The sequence below is a fragment of the Limanda limanda genome, chromosome 18 (genome assembly GCF_963576545.1).
Source record: "Limanda limanda chromosome 18, fLimLim1.1, whole genome shotgun sequence".
NCBI classification, from domain to species: Eukaryota; Metazoa; Chordata; class Actinopteri; order Pleuronectiformes; family Pleuronectidae; genus Limanda; species Limanda limanda.
Window position 1 is genome coordinate 9,243,201 of NC_083653.1, and position 14,080 is coordinate 9,257,280.

General features: G+C 40.7%; 1 pseudogene; it reads right to left on the reverse strand.

Annotated features, from left to right (window-relative positions):
• Positions 1 to 1,060: 1,060 nt before the first annotated feature.
• LOC133024633 (polyunsaturated fatty acid lipoxygenase ALOX15B-like) lies at positions 1,061 to 11,775 on the reverse strand (annotated as a pseudogene).
• Positions 11,776 to 14,080: the final 2,305 nt, after the last annotated feature.

Sequence of the window (14,080 nt, forward strand, 5' to 3'; positions counted from 1 at the left end):
ATAAACACAGTGAGCAGAGTATATACAGTATCACAATGTAGACATTTTTACATGCAATGAAATATTTGATACATCAAAGAGTTACTGTTACTACAAAACTCCATTGATATTTAATAGTAGATGTGCAGTGAAGTCAAAGAGCCAGGTTGCTGAATTAAAGCTCGTGTGCGGGCTTCATGTGCACCGCTCTGTCCGGGTCCCACCGACCCATCTCCTCACGAGAGCCCAGGACCAAGAGCTGCACCTCCTCACTGTCCGGAGCCAGAATGACCCCGAATAACATTAACAGTACACGGCACGGTTATTATAGCCCCTGTTAGATTATAGCGGGGTTAGTATTTAGTGTAGTCGATAGTGTTTGGTGTTGTCTAAATATAACTCACACACAAATGTTTGTAATTCTATCTTAGTGAGGACACAGATTGGTATAATGCATTTCCGAGCCCCTTATCCTAACCAAAATGTCCTCACTTTCCCAAAATGCCCTCAATATGCCCAGGATGTCTTCACTTTACCCAATATGTCTTCACTGTCCCAATGTTTACTTCAGATGGACATGAATTGATAAATTGATAAATTGCTCATAATGTAATGAAAATAAAGGGAGGTTGCAAATATTACAAGTTTAGCGATTACAAGTTCAATGGATTCGAAGTTGAACACAGGTGACAGGAAGTAATTATACACAGTACATCTTTATCTGTGTTGTTTAAGCAAATAATTCATGTATTTCCTCAAAACACAACATCAGTGTTTTTTCTTACAGCTAGTTCATCTCTGCCATCATGTCGGTTACATGAATGGAAAAAGCTAAAATTCAATGTTAGTAAAGAGTAAAAAGTTAAATTATATATCGCCTTTTTATTTAATAAGGTCAGAGTAATGTTTAAGTTATTATTTCCTACGTCCATCAATTAAGTTGTTGCTGAACTATCACACCACAGGCCCACATATCAACTAAAATATTTAATCACGTCATGCAACACCTACCCACAACAAAAACACCTCCCAGGATGAAATACAGATGGTTAATGAAGCTGTATTGATCTCTCTGACTCTCTCAAATAGACACGCTGTTCTCAATGCGAGATGGGAGCAGGTAATCATAGGGCACTTCAAGCTGCGAGTTTCTCGTTGCGATTTCTTCACCGAGGTATGACAACTCCGCTTGAAACTCCAGAATCACCTGTGTAAGCTCAGGCTCGTCAAATCTTTTCTCAGGATATTGACCCAAAGGAATCTGCCAATGACAAAGTCGAGACAGAAATATTACAGCAGCAGAGTTTATCATGGTGGAAAAAATGACAAATTCTTATTCACTTATACAAGTATGAATTAACAATGCATTAATATTTAAATAAAACTTACCACATCACTGTATTCGTCCGAAAGTTGATTCATCAACAGTCTCTCCAACATTCGGGAGGGTCTCCATAATTGTCTCCATGCTTGACTCCCCCTTGGTGGTCGGAGGAGGTTTGTGCAATAGCAATGTGGCATTCGGCGTCCAGAAGTAGTAGTCAAACTAAATGATGAGAGAAGTTTCAACATGCATGTAATGTATGATTCAACATTTTTGTATTTATGTATTATTTTTAGGGCTGTCAATAGATTAAAAAAAATTAACTAATTAATCTCACATTTTGAAATTCATTAATCGCGATTAATCGCGATTAAAAGTTTGTTTTTCTTCTAAAGACTAAATCTAATGAATTAACGAGTAATCGCGGCGCTTCAGCAGCGCAGAGTAGGACTACACACACAAACAGGCGCACAAACACACACACAGTTCGAGGAAGATTAAAAAAATGCACATGGGAGGACGGAAAGAGTGGAGTTGCCTGTGTGACGTCAGTGAAACAGTTTAACTTTATTTTCTGTAACATATAACGGGACACAGTCACAGTTATCTACAAAAGAAAAGTTGCATATTACTAAACCAGTTTCATGCACTAAAATAACCATTAGAAACTAACTAAAACACTAACAGACAGAGCGACACAACTCACTCAGACCGGGGGAATCTGCTTCTGAGACAATAAAGGGTGCGCTGCTACACTAATCCCCAGAAGTTCCTGCTGTGGGCCTTCAAAATAAGACAAACACTGCAAAATAAAAGAAATATAGTTCAGCCAGCGCTGAGCCAGGGTAGCAGCGAGCGGACCCTTGTTTCGCTGGATCCGTTTGATAACCTCCAAGGCAGAATTCCACCGGGTGGCAACATCTTGAACTAGCAACTCTTCTTGCTGTCCTTGTGCAGTTTGCTGTGCTTTCATTCAGACAGGACTTATCATTTGACGGGCTGTGTTTGAAGCGCGACGTTGGCAGCTTGCTGGAGGAGCTGAATTTTCTTCCGCACACCGGATGTAAACAAAGCTGCGTTAACTTCGTTAAAATATTTTATCGCATTAATCTAGGTCACGCTTTAACTTAACGCTTTAACTTTGACAGCCCTAATTATTTTATTTCATGTAATTAGGTGTGGCAAATTTGATGTCTGAATAATTGAATCGACTGAATCTCATTAAAAGTTACAAAAAAAGTTATGTAAATGTAGGAAATGAAACCTGATAGTGGAAGAAGCAGATTACACATCTACCACTCGTCCCATATATTTGAAATTTGAAAACAAACCTCAATACATATTCCAGTGTCCTAACTTTTTCACTCTTGCCTCACCTGTCCATTATTGACTGCTGCGTGTTGAACCGACACTGTGAAGATGACCATGGTGATGAATCTTATCAATTCCTCAATGCAATGAAAACAGTGTGGGAATCCTGTCAGCAGCACCACCATCATTAGTTAATGTTTGGCATTCACAATTTGCATTGGACATTTTTAAAGACTATATGTTGTATAAAGAACATGGGTTAAATACCTGAGGCTTTGTTTCCCAAGAGGCCGTAGGTGAATATTTCACAGATCCAATCCTGCAGCTCTGTGTCTTTACAGACGTCAGCGTCTGAGGGATAGTAGTACTCCACTGCTGCCCTCACAAAGCTGGTTAAGACAAAACGATGGAATTCTGATGAATTATGTGGAAGAATGTGGAAAAAAGAAGTCCCTATCAAAACCCACAGACTGAAATTAAACATGGACATCATGACAGCTTCCAAAAAGTGACCTCTTCAATCGACACCTGTAGTTTCTCCAACCAGCCACCTAGTGCAAAGTATGTAACATTTCTTCCACAGGATTCACGCCAGCTAGTGGCTGCTTTGATGACATTTTTAATACAAAAATTTAAAAAAAACAAAGCTCAGCAGTATATAAATACATTAATTCCTGTCTCCTACATGCTGCACCACTTCTTTACTGGAGACAAGCTGCTGATTGTAAAACAGATCAGTGAACTCATCTGCAATATTTATTACCTAAATTTAAAGTTACCTGTTGATGATGTACCACAACTTCAATCCATCATCTCTGTAGTAGTAGTTGGGGATTGACTCCAGTCCTCTTGCAGCGATGTTCTCTGGCAGACAGACGGAGTTGTAGGTCATTTCACGGAGAGACCTTCTCATGATCTCTATCATCCCTTCAATTCCAGATGTACTCTAATAATAAATAATACAGAAATATTTACCATTAGACAAATATAACTTTGTTGTAAATCAAGATGAATAGAATAGTTGCTATAGTATAGTATAATATATAACGGTTTGATGTGAAAGAGCATTACTGTTTTAAGGAGCCCATCAGGTCCTATTAGACTGACACGGGCTCTTATGTTTATGTTGAGAGTGGACTTGAAGTGTGGAATCAGCAGCTGAAGAGAAAGAGGGTGTTAAGATGTTTATTTAAGCCAGAATGGCACAGAATCTACAACAAAAAATGGGTTCTTCCCTGACCCATACCATATCCTTCCCACCAACTTAATCTGGTAGTTTTGTGTAATATATTTATAACAAACAAGGATATGAACAGCAACACATCCTGGCTGTGCTCATCAGCAAAGAGAAGACACAACCATAACAGTTTTCCCTCAACTCATGAACAAAAACCTCAAATAAATGGTAAATGGTTTTGTATTTATAGAGCGCTTTTCTAGTCTTGTATGACCACTCAAAGCGCTTTACAGTACAGTTTTACATTCACCCATTCACACACACATTCATACAGTGCATCTATTCGCAGCACTTTGTTATTCTATGGGGGGCCATTCGGGGTTCAGCATCTTGCCCAAGGACACTTGGGCAAGATGCATGCAGATGGGTCAGACTGGCGTTCGAACTGCCGACCTTCAGGTTGGAGGACGACCACTCTACCCCTCAGCCACAGTCGCCCCAGTCAAACATCAGTTCAGATCCAAAAGACAAACACAGGTACGAGCAGAGTGATCTCTGCTGTGTCGTCGTACCTTGTAGAGCGGATGAATCACAGGGAAGCAGCGCAGAGTGGCGACAGTGTAGACCTCTCCCATTAAGTGAGTATTCATGAGGTGATGGACGGCTTCATGATCCAGTGTATCTGCGTTTTTGATAAACATCTTGGCCAGCAGCCAGTCGGTCTCCAGGTCACTGGGCAGAAAGATGGGATTCTTCTCTGAGGGCTGTTGATGCAGCTGGAATGTGATGAAAAATATTGACTTTTAAATAGTCAGAAGAGTGAAACTGGACTTTTGAAAAAATGAAAGATAAATCATAATATAATTTGGAAAATAATGTGATTCAATGACGACACTTGATTTTCATATAAATATACCTGTATTGCAATTGGCATCAGTTTGTTTTCTGGGTTCAAGTAGAACAAACAGAGACCAATGGCACAGTCAGAGGTTCTCCATTATAGACATAAGTGGGAAGTCCATCCAGCTTCTTTTGGTCATAGAGGAATATATTGCCTTTCTGTATGGGAAGGAATAAAGATGCAACACAGATTTGTAATCAATCAATGGATCAATCAACCTTAAATCAGACCTTTCAAACTAAACTAATGCATTCAAAGTGCTTTACAGGTGATTGACAAAACATAGGATGGTAAAAATTATTTGAAAATAAGTTTAAAAAAAAAATGAAGATTTAAAGACGAACGCATACCAAAGCAATCAGTAAGGGAAAAGACAGCAATCAAACAAAGTTAAGAAATTAAATATATGTCTAATTAAACCATAAATCATAAAACACTACATTAAAGCCAAACTAAATTTTTACAAATCTGAGGGGTCCTTCTCCCCAGCTTCAAAAACCACATGTATTTCAGATGCTTTGTTGGTTTTGTGGATGTGTCATATACACTCCTGATCAAAATCTTAAGACCAGTTAAAAAATTGCATGAATTTGCATTTTGCACTGTTGAATCTTAGGAAGGTTCTAAGTAGAGCTTCAAAATGCAAAAAGAAGAAATTGGAACAATAGCCCAAAAGTTGTGAGCAGGCAATTTATTGAAAACAACAATTTAACTGAAGTAGGCTGTTCATCAGCTGATCAAAAGTTTAAGACCACAGCTAAAAAAAAAACAAAAAAAAACCTCCGACTCAGTAATGAGTAGCTCCACCATTATTGTTGATCACTTCAAAAATTCGTTTTGGCATGCTTGATGCAAGTGTTTCCAAAAGGCTAGTGCGAATGTTGCGCCAAGTGGTGAAGATGGCTTCACGAAGGGCATCCAATGTCTGGAACTGAAGTCCATTTTTGTAAACTTCCCTTGCCATCCATCCCCAAATGTTCTCAATTGGATTAAGATCAGGGGAACACGCAGGATGGTCCAAAAGAGTGATGTTATTCTCCTGGAAAAAAGTCTTGGTCAGACGGGCATTGTGAATTGGAGCGTTGTCCTGCTGAAAAACCCAGTCGTTACCACACAGACGAGGGCCCTCAGTCATGAGGGACGTCCGCTGCAACATCTCCACATAGCCAGCTGCTGTTTGAAGCCCCTGCTCAACCTGGAGCTCGATTGTTCCATTGAAGGAAAAAGCATCCCAGATCATGATGGCGCCCCCTCCACTGTGTCGCGTAGAAAACATCTCAGTTGGCATCTCCTTGTCATGCCAGTAACGTTGGAAGCCATCAGGACTATCAAGGTTACATTTTTTCTCGTCAGAGAATAAAACTTTCTTCCACCTTTGAATGTCCCATGTTTGGTGCTCCCTTGCAAAGTCTAAACGGGCAATTTTGTGGCGTTGAAGGAGACGTGGCCTTTGAAGACGTTTCTTGTTTTTGAAGCCCTTCCTTCGCAGATGCCGTCTGATGGTTATTGGGCTGCAGTCAGCACCAGTAATCGCCTTAATTTGGGACGAGGATCGTCCCGTGTCTTGACGGACAGCCATTCTGATCCTCCGGCTCAGCGCCGGTGAGATTTTGGGTCTACCACTTGATTTTTTTGTTCCATAACCCTGAGGATCTTTTAAGAAATGCAAAATGACTGTCTTACTGCGTCCAACCTCAGCAGCGATGGCACGTTGTGAGAGGCCTTGTTTATGCAGTTCAACAATCCTACCACGTTCAAAGACGGTGAGCTTTTTTGCCTTTGCCATCAAGAGATCTTCACAGTGTGATTACTTGACAGGAAATGACATGGAATCCAAATTTTTGCACAGATTTTGGCTTTTAAAGGCTGTGGTCTTAAACTTTTGATCAGCTGATGAACAGCCTATTTGAGTTAAATTGTTGTTTTCAATAAATTGCCTGCTCACAACTTTTGGTCACTTGTTCCCATTTCTTCTTTTTGCATTTTGAAGCTCTACTTAGAACCTTCCTAAGATCCAACAGTGCGAAATGCAAATTCATGCAATTTTTTAACTGGTCTTAAGATTTTGATCAGGTGCATATGTAAGCAACTTAATGTATATTTTATGTATTTTATAATTTTATAAGTGTAGCCCTTTAGTCAATTCCCAGTTAAGACGAGGCTGTTATCTGAGCTCAGTTTATACCACCTGAATCTGAATAACGTCTGCTACTTGAAAGTGAGTGGAGTCCATAAAACTTGGTCAATTATTTACAAATGATTTATTTAACCCAAGCAGTCACGTATTTTAAATAATAAAGCTTCACTACAACAAATAAGATTTAGTAGTTGTAAAACTGTTTAAACTATATTTAGGCACTATATATCAGACTCAAAGGGATATGGGCACTAGACCAATAATGAAAATAGAAATCTCCCTTATCAATGAAATAAAATAAAACAACACCTCACATTTGTAACTAGGCCACACACGATAGCAACTATCAAAACACTCTTCTTAGGATAACAAACTTTAGACAATGTGGCACATGAAATTACAGTCACCTCTCACAACAGGGACATGCATACAGGTATAAAAGAAAATACAACAGCCGGAATGGAAAATAACAAATAAAAATCTATCAGTTGAACCCCCCGTTGCAGGCCTGTTACTGTGTCCTTCTTCGCCCCACCAGGGCTACTCACAACCACCACGTCGGTGCCGCGTGCACAGTTGATGTTGCCGTCCGTTGCCGTCCGTTGCTTAGCAACCCCTCGTCGCTGGCCGGCACTCGTCCCTCTTAGCTTGATGGAGCTGCTCCCGGTGGCTATCTAGCACTAGCTCTAAGTTTACAGTGCTGAGCTAGCTAACTAGTTTCAGAACAACACATAAAATAAAGTGCTCGTTCGGTGGCTGAAGGAAAACACTACAGCCTTAGTTACACTCAATCTGAGAGTGGCTTAACTGTCCACTGCTGCTGTTGTCGTCTTCTTAAGTTCACTTTATCTCAAGTCTCTTCAACTCCGTCTCTCTCTTTTTCCTCTTCTCTCTCTCTGTCTCCTGCATCTCCCGTGTCTCCTCTCTGATCCCGCCTCCCATCCAATAAGGAGTCACCATTCTTGAGTGATTGACATTCCCACCAACTACTGACCACTTCACCTACCTAGCATGCCAGATTGACTACACTCCCACCTTTTTTATTCTTTTAAACCCATAACTGAAACTCTGTAGACCAATTATTGCACAACCATATTCTATTGCCCCATTAACAGTTATTTTATTTGCATCTATTCACCTTAGATAAAACATCATTAATACCATAGAACCATTATAGCCTCAAGTTATACCCGGGCTTCATAAGTATGAATCAATTAATGTTTGTCATACAGAAAAATCAACCAATCATCCATCCCCCTATTGTGACCTCGCTAAATCGTTAAATGGTTTTTGGATCCCTGTTTTTGGATGTGCTCACCAGGAGGTCTGTGACCCAGTCAACTTTCAAGTATCTGTACCAGTAACAGTATCACACATTAACACATTCTGTAGTCTTTTTCAGAGTCTTTTTCAATACCAGTAGCGAGTGTAAAGATTTTGAAAAAGGTGTGATGTGTGCTGTCCTTTTGGGTTTTGTCACCACTGGTGAGGCAGAGTTTTAAATTAATTGTCACTGATTAATTGTGTTCGATGTTGTTCGTTCTCTCTGTTTGTTACAAAAACATGCATTTGTCTCTTAGTGTTGCTCAAAGAGAAATGGCATCACTTTGACAATAATCTTAAAATATAAAATTTCTGTTTTCGATCTGAATCAATGATTCAAGGATTGAGGATAAGATCAAATAATTTTATTTTCTCTTCTTTCTTACCTCAATTTCCCTCCGCAGACTGCTGCCCTCAGCCAGGAACGGCTTCACCATCTCCTCTGTGACAGGGAAGTTTCGGGGAAGCTCTGAGCAGCGCTTGATCAAAGTGGGGTTGATTACGTTCAGAAACTGGGATCCGTAAAAGTCATCCTCCTTCCAGTGCTCTGCAACGTACTCTGAAAAAAAAAGAAACAGAGATATAAGGTTGTATCTTCTCAGGTTAGATATGCTACGTGATCCTATTCATATAAAATTCATGTCTTTTTAATTTAAAGACAGAAGTTTTTATTAAACGAAAAAGAAGAAAATGTTTTCAACATTATCAGCTGATTTCAACAGATTTCCTTGTTGAAATTAGAGATGCAACAACCATAACGAGGGCTATGGAATGATGCGTGTGCCTGTGGGAAATGAAACTGTAGTTAGGTGTTAACTTAGCAATTTCAATTATGTAATGCTCAATAACTAATACAATATTACATGTACATATATACAATTTAATTTTTTCAGTGCATTGTTAAGTTTTGTAAAAACCTAACTAAAACCGTTGATAAAATAAATGTTGGTCACATCGTAGGTGCATGGTTTTCATGATATAGAGCAGTATGTTGGAAACATAAAGCCTATATATTATAACATATGAATGATTGTTTTAACTTTGGAGGTAAGCTTTGTAAATTAAAATGTGTGGTTTACAGCAATGAGTCCATATATAGGCTGTATAATAATCAACTTTGGAGAATTAAATGATTACCAATCTGCCAATTTCTGTTAGATCACTTGTGAACTGATAATTCTGCATTTCCCACATCCTAACATGTAGCCACTTGTTACTGTATTTCTACAGCGGTTCTCCACTCACATTCACAGCTACCAGACGCCAGGTATCAGACCACCAATCTTCTGATTAGTAAGACAGTCTCTACCTGCTGAGCCACAGCCACCCCTGATTTGTGAAACCAGAGAGGACATTTCTGTCGAGGAAATCTATGATCTAATCTGAAGTACTGGAAAACAGGAAATACCTGACATTGGTGTCTTTTTGAAGTTAAAGAGTCTTTTCAGGTCGTCGACATTTTCCCATTTTTCGATGGATCCGACCATTCCCTTAAAGTGGAATTTCTTTCCACTTAATTAAGACAAGGGAAAAGGGAAAGAGAAAAGGAGGCGTGAGTATATTGGAACCAGTTTGTGTTGTAAATCTTTATCTACAGTCAACCCACAGTCGTTTGGTTGTGTCTTGCATTTCGTCTGTTTTGTTCTTAGAGAAGCGGATTTCAGCTGGAAGCTCAGAAGCATTTTCCAAACCACTTATGTGGAGTTGTCCTTCAGCTACAGGCTTCCACCTGAAAAAAACAAAGCAACAACGTTACATAAAAGTAAATTCTCTCAAAGCGGATCTGCCTGGGTCTGTAGGTACAGGACCTACTGTGCTGCACACTTACTGGTACAAGCTCTTTTTAAGCATCAGCTCTTTTTTCCGGTGCTCAATCAACAGGGGATGGTCGTCCTCAAAATACTTCATGGCTGAGAAATGAAAAGAACGTTAAGAAAGACAAATTTCACCTTTCAAACAATTTGAAGATTTAATATCCCCCCCAAAATATATAATGTTTAATAAAAAAGATCTATCAAATGAATTATTATACAATATCAGACCTCTCCCTCCTCTCAGCTCCACATACTCTCCCCTGGAAATCCATCTGTGACAGGGGAAGAGAATGGCGTCTCCCTCTGGAGTCGTCACTTCTATGGTGGAGCAGTACCACTCGTCTTCTCGGGTAAAGAGACGGGGATCCTTCTCCCCCTTGACCAGCAGAAGTTTCCCCAGAGACGCATTGGTTTTCACCATGTAGATCCCAGTCTGGAAGTAAGAGTTAATATCAATATAAACAGTGAAGTAAGTGCGACATCTGTTGAAAAGGGTTGGGTTTGATTTTACCAGTCTAATAAACATTTCCCAGTACACAGAGATAGACAAACATGGCAGCTGGCTGGTGAAAGTGGGAGAAACAACACACCTTGAATTAACCTCACAACTAAACAAGTGGTTGAAACTTGTTAACAGTGTTGGTCAAGTTACTTCTAAAAAGTAATTAGTTACAGTTACAAATTACTTCTCCCAAAAAGTAATTGAGTTAGTAACTCAGTTACCACATTGTTAGAGTAATTAGTTACTCAGCAAAGTAACTGGCGTTATTTTTCATGTTTTATAACGCTGTTACGTTCTGTAACATCTTTAACGTCAAAGATGTTTATATTAACTGATTGAAGAATAAAAACACTATATACAGTATTTTAGAACATTTGGTATTTATTTAAACTCAATAGATTGCAGCCTGCCATATGATGCATAGAATTAAAACATATAAAAATAAATATTGAAAATAAAATTCAAGTGCAAATGTAAACTTGGGTAAAAAGAAACAAAGGAAAATCTGGCCATTAAGTAGTGTGAGAAGTAGTGCCGGTACTTCCAGTTATTGAACGCTACTTTTGAATTTCCCTGGCTCGTCGCCATTGTCGCTGTCTTGAGCTGTAGTCAGAGCGTGCAGTGAGACAGCTCTCTCCACGCAGCTGGGGTGTAATATTGTAACGGATCGAGAGACCCCCCCCCCCCACCAGAGTGTTGTTTGACAGCCGTCGCCGGATGATGACGTAGCGAGCGACGTCAAGCCTATTTATTGGTGGAGAAGGAGTCGCAAGGGACAGGAGAATGCGGAAGTGCGGAGGAAGCCGGCAAAACAGCGTGACCACTATAGCGGAGGAAGTGAAAGAGAGGCAGTGGAAACCCTCGAAACTAAGGAGCGGACCTCTGAGAGAGACTGAGTAAGCCCTGGCCGGTCGGCGACTGCGGAGTCGCTGCCGGTTGAGATCGCCGACTGACCGCTTCATTCAACCAAATTGTAGTAACGCGCCACTTTACATTATCAATAACGATAACGGCGTTGTAACGATGACAAAAGTAATTAACTAGATTACTCCGTTACTGAAAAAGAACTCCGTTAGTAACGCCGTTATACTTAAACGCCGTTACTCCCAACACTGCTTGTTAATACATTTTAGAGTGTCGTGCAGGTGGATTTAACTTACTTTCCCGGTACAGAGGTCTTTGCCAAAGTTGTCCAGATCAGTTTGCTCACTTTCTCCGTCACTTCCAATTAGAGTGACAGAAACGTGATCCCATGTTCCTGCACTTGGCATGTCACCTGTTGACACCTGTAGCTTGTACTCAGCCATGGTCACTCAGTGGATCTGGTCCAGAAAAACTAGCAAAAATACCAGGTCCAGATTTTTCCTCTCCGTGCTCTGTTTTCTTGTTCTCTGCCTCTTCTCCTCAAAACCCTCCACCCTATTTAAGACCTTTACATTACCACACCTCTTTTGGTCCTTAAACATATTCCGGTCAGACAACTCACGGTCAAACGTTTATTGCAGCAGAACAGGTTTGGGCTTCCGATCCAACTTGCTCACTCCCCCATATGGTTACACAGGAAGGATTGGAATGTTGAGCAAATACTTGTAACCCCCCATTGGAGCCTACAGGTGGATGCTAGGGTGCTGGAGGGGCTGAAGCAACTGGTAGCAATACTGCAGCAGCAGTGCGAGCAAAGGGGACACATGTAAACCTCTGTTTACATGTGTTAATTGAACTCAAACTGACTTTGTACTCAGAGACCGAACACCTCTGACAGGGTGAGATGTGACCGCTTAACAGGGGTGTTTCCAGAAACTTAAGGAACTTTAAGAGACCTAAATGGGGACCCTACACAATCGTTATTTCTTATGTAATCAGCCACTCGTTATGGCTGGTCAGGGCCTCAGGTAATAGCCTGATTTGCATATAGCGCTGCAACATTCCTGCCTGCTAAAACAGGTTTGGTCAAGCTGGGACCCAGCCCACTAACCTAACCATTGCATAAGCATTGCATTACATTACATTTAGCAGACATTTTTATCCAAAGTGACTATACGTGTATCAACCATGAGGTTACAAACCCAGAACAACAAGAATGAAGAAAGTATAATTTCACATTTGCAGATGCAGAGTGGAGTGAGGGTAGGGGTGCAACGTTTGATCATTTCTTGGATGTAGACTGGACTAGATCCGTTTGAAACGGATGCGGGCAGCCTGCATTCTGGATGAGCTGCAGAGGTCGTACGGCGCTAGCAGGTAGACCTGCCAGGAGGGAGTTGCAACAGTCTACAGCGGTGGCCAAAAGTTTTGAGAATGACACAAATATACATTTTCACAAAGTCTGCTGCCTCAGTTTTTATAATGGCAATTTGCATATACTCAAGAATGTTATGAAGAGTGATCAGATGAATTGCAATTAATTGCAAAGTCCCTCTTTGCCACGAAAATTAACTTAATCCCCAAAAAACCATTTCCACTGCATTTCAGCCCTGCTACAGAAGAACCAGCTGACATCATGTCAGTGATTCTCTTGTTAACACAGGGGAGAGTGTTGATGGGGACAAGTCTGGAGATCAATCTGTCATGCTGATTTAGACAGAACAGCAGACTGGAAGCTTTAAAAGGAGGGTGGTGCTTGAAATCATTGTTCTTCCTCTGTTAACATGGTTACCTGCAAGGGAACACATGCAGTCATCAATGTTTTGCCCAAAAAGGGCTTCAGAGGCCAGGATATTGCTGCCAGTAAGATTGCACCTGAATTTACCATTTATCGGATCATCAAGAACTTCAAGGAGAGAGGTTCAATTATTGTTAAAAAGGCTTCAGGGCACCCAAGGAAGTCCAGCAAGCACCAGGACCGTCTCCTAAAGTTGATTCAGCTGCAGGATCGGGGCACCACTAGTGCAGAGGTTGGTCAGGAATGGCAGCAGGCAGGTGTGAGTGCATCTGCACGCACAGTGAGGCGAAGACTTTTGGATGATGGCCTGGTGTCAAGAAGGGCAGCAAAGAATCCATTTATCTCCAGGAAAAACATCAGGGACAGACTGATATTCTCTCAATGGTATAGGGATTGGACTGCTGAGGACTAGGGAAAAGTAAATTTTTCTGATGAATCCCCTTACCGATTGTTTAGGGCATCTGGAAAAAAGCTTGTCTGGAGAAGAAAAGGTGAGCGCTACCATCAGTCCTATGTCGTGCCAACAGTAAAGCATCCTGAGAACATTAATGTGTGGGGTTGCTTCTCAGTCAAGGGAGTGGGCTCACTAACAAGTTTGCCAAAGAACACAGCCATGAATAAAGAATGGTACCAAAACATCCTCCGGGAGCAACTTCTCCCAACCATCCAAGAACAGTTTGGTGTGGAACAATGCCTTTTCCAACATGATGGAGCACCTTGCCATCAAGCGAAAGTGATAACTAAGTGGCTCGGGGAACAAAACATAAAAATTTTGGGTCCATGGCTAGGAAACTCCCCAGACCTTAATCCAATTGAGAATTTGTGGTCAATCTTCAAGAGGCGGGTGGACAAACAAAAACCCACAAATTCTGACAAAGTCCAAGCGTTTATTATGCAAGAATGAGCTAACATCAGTCAGGATGTGGCCCAGAAGTTAATTGACAGCATAC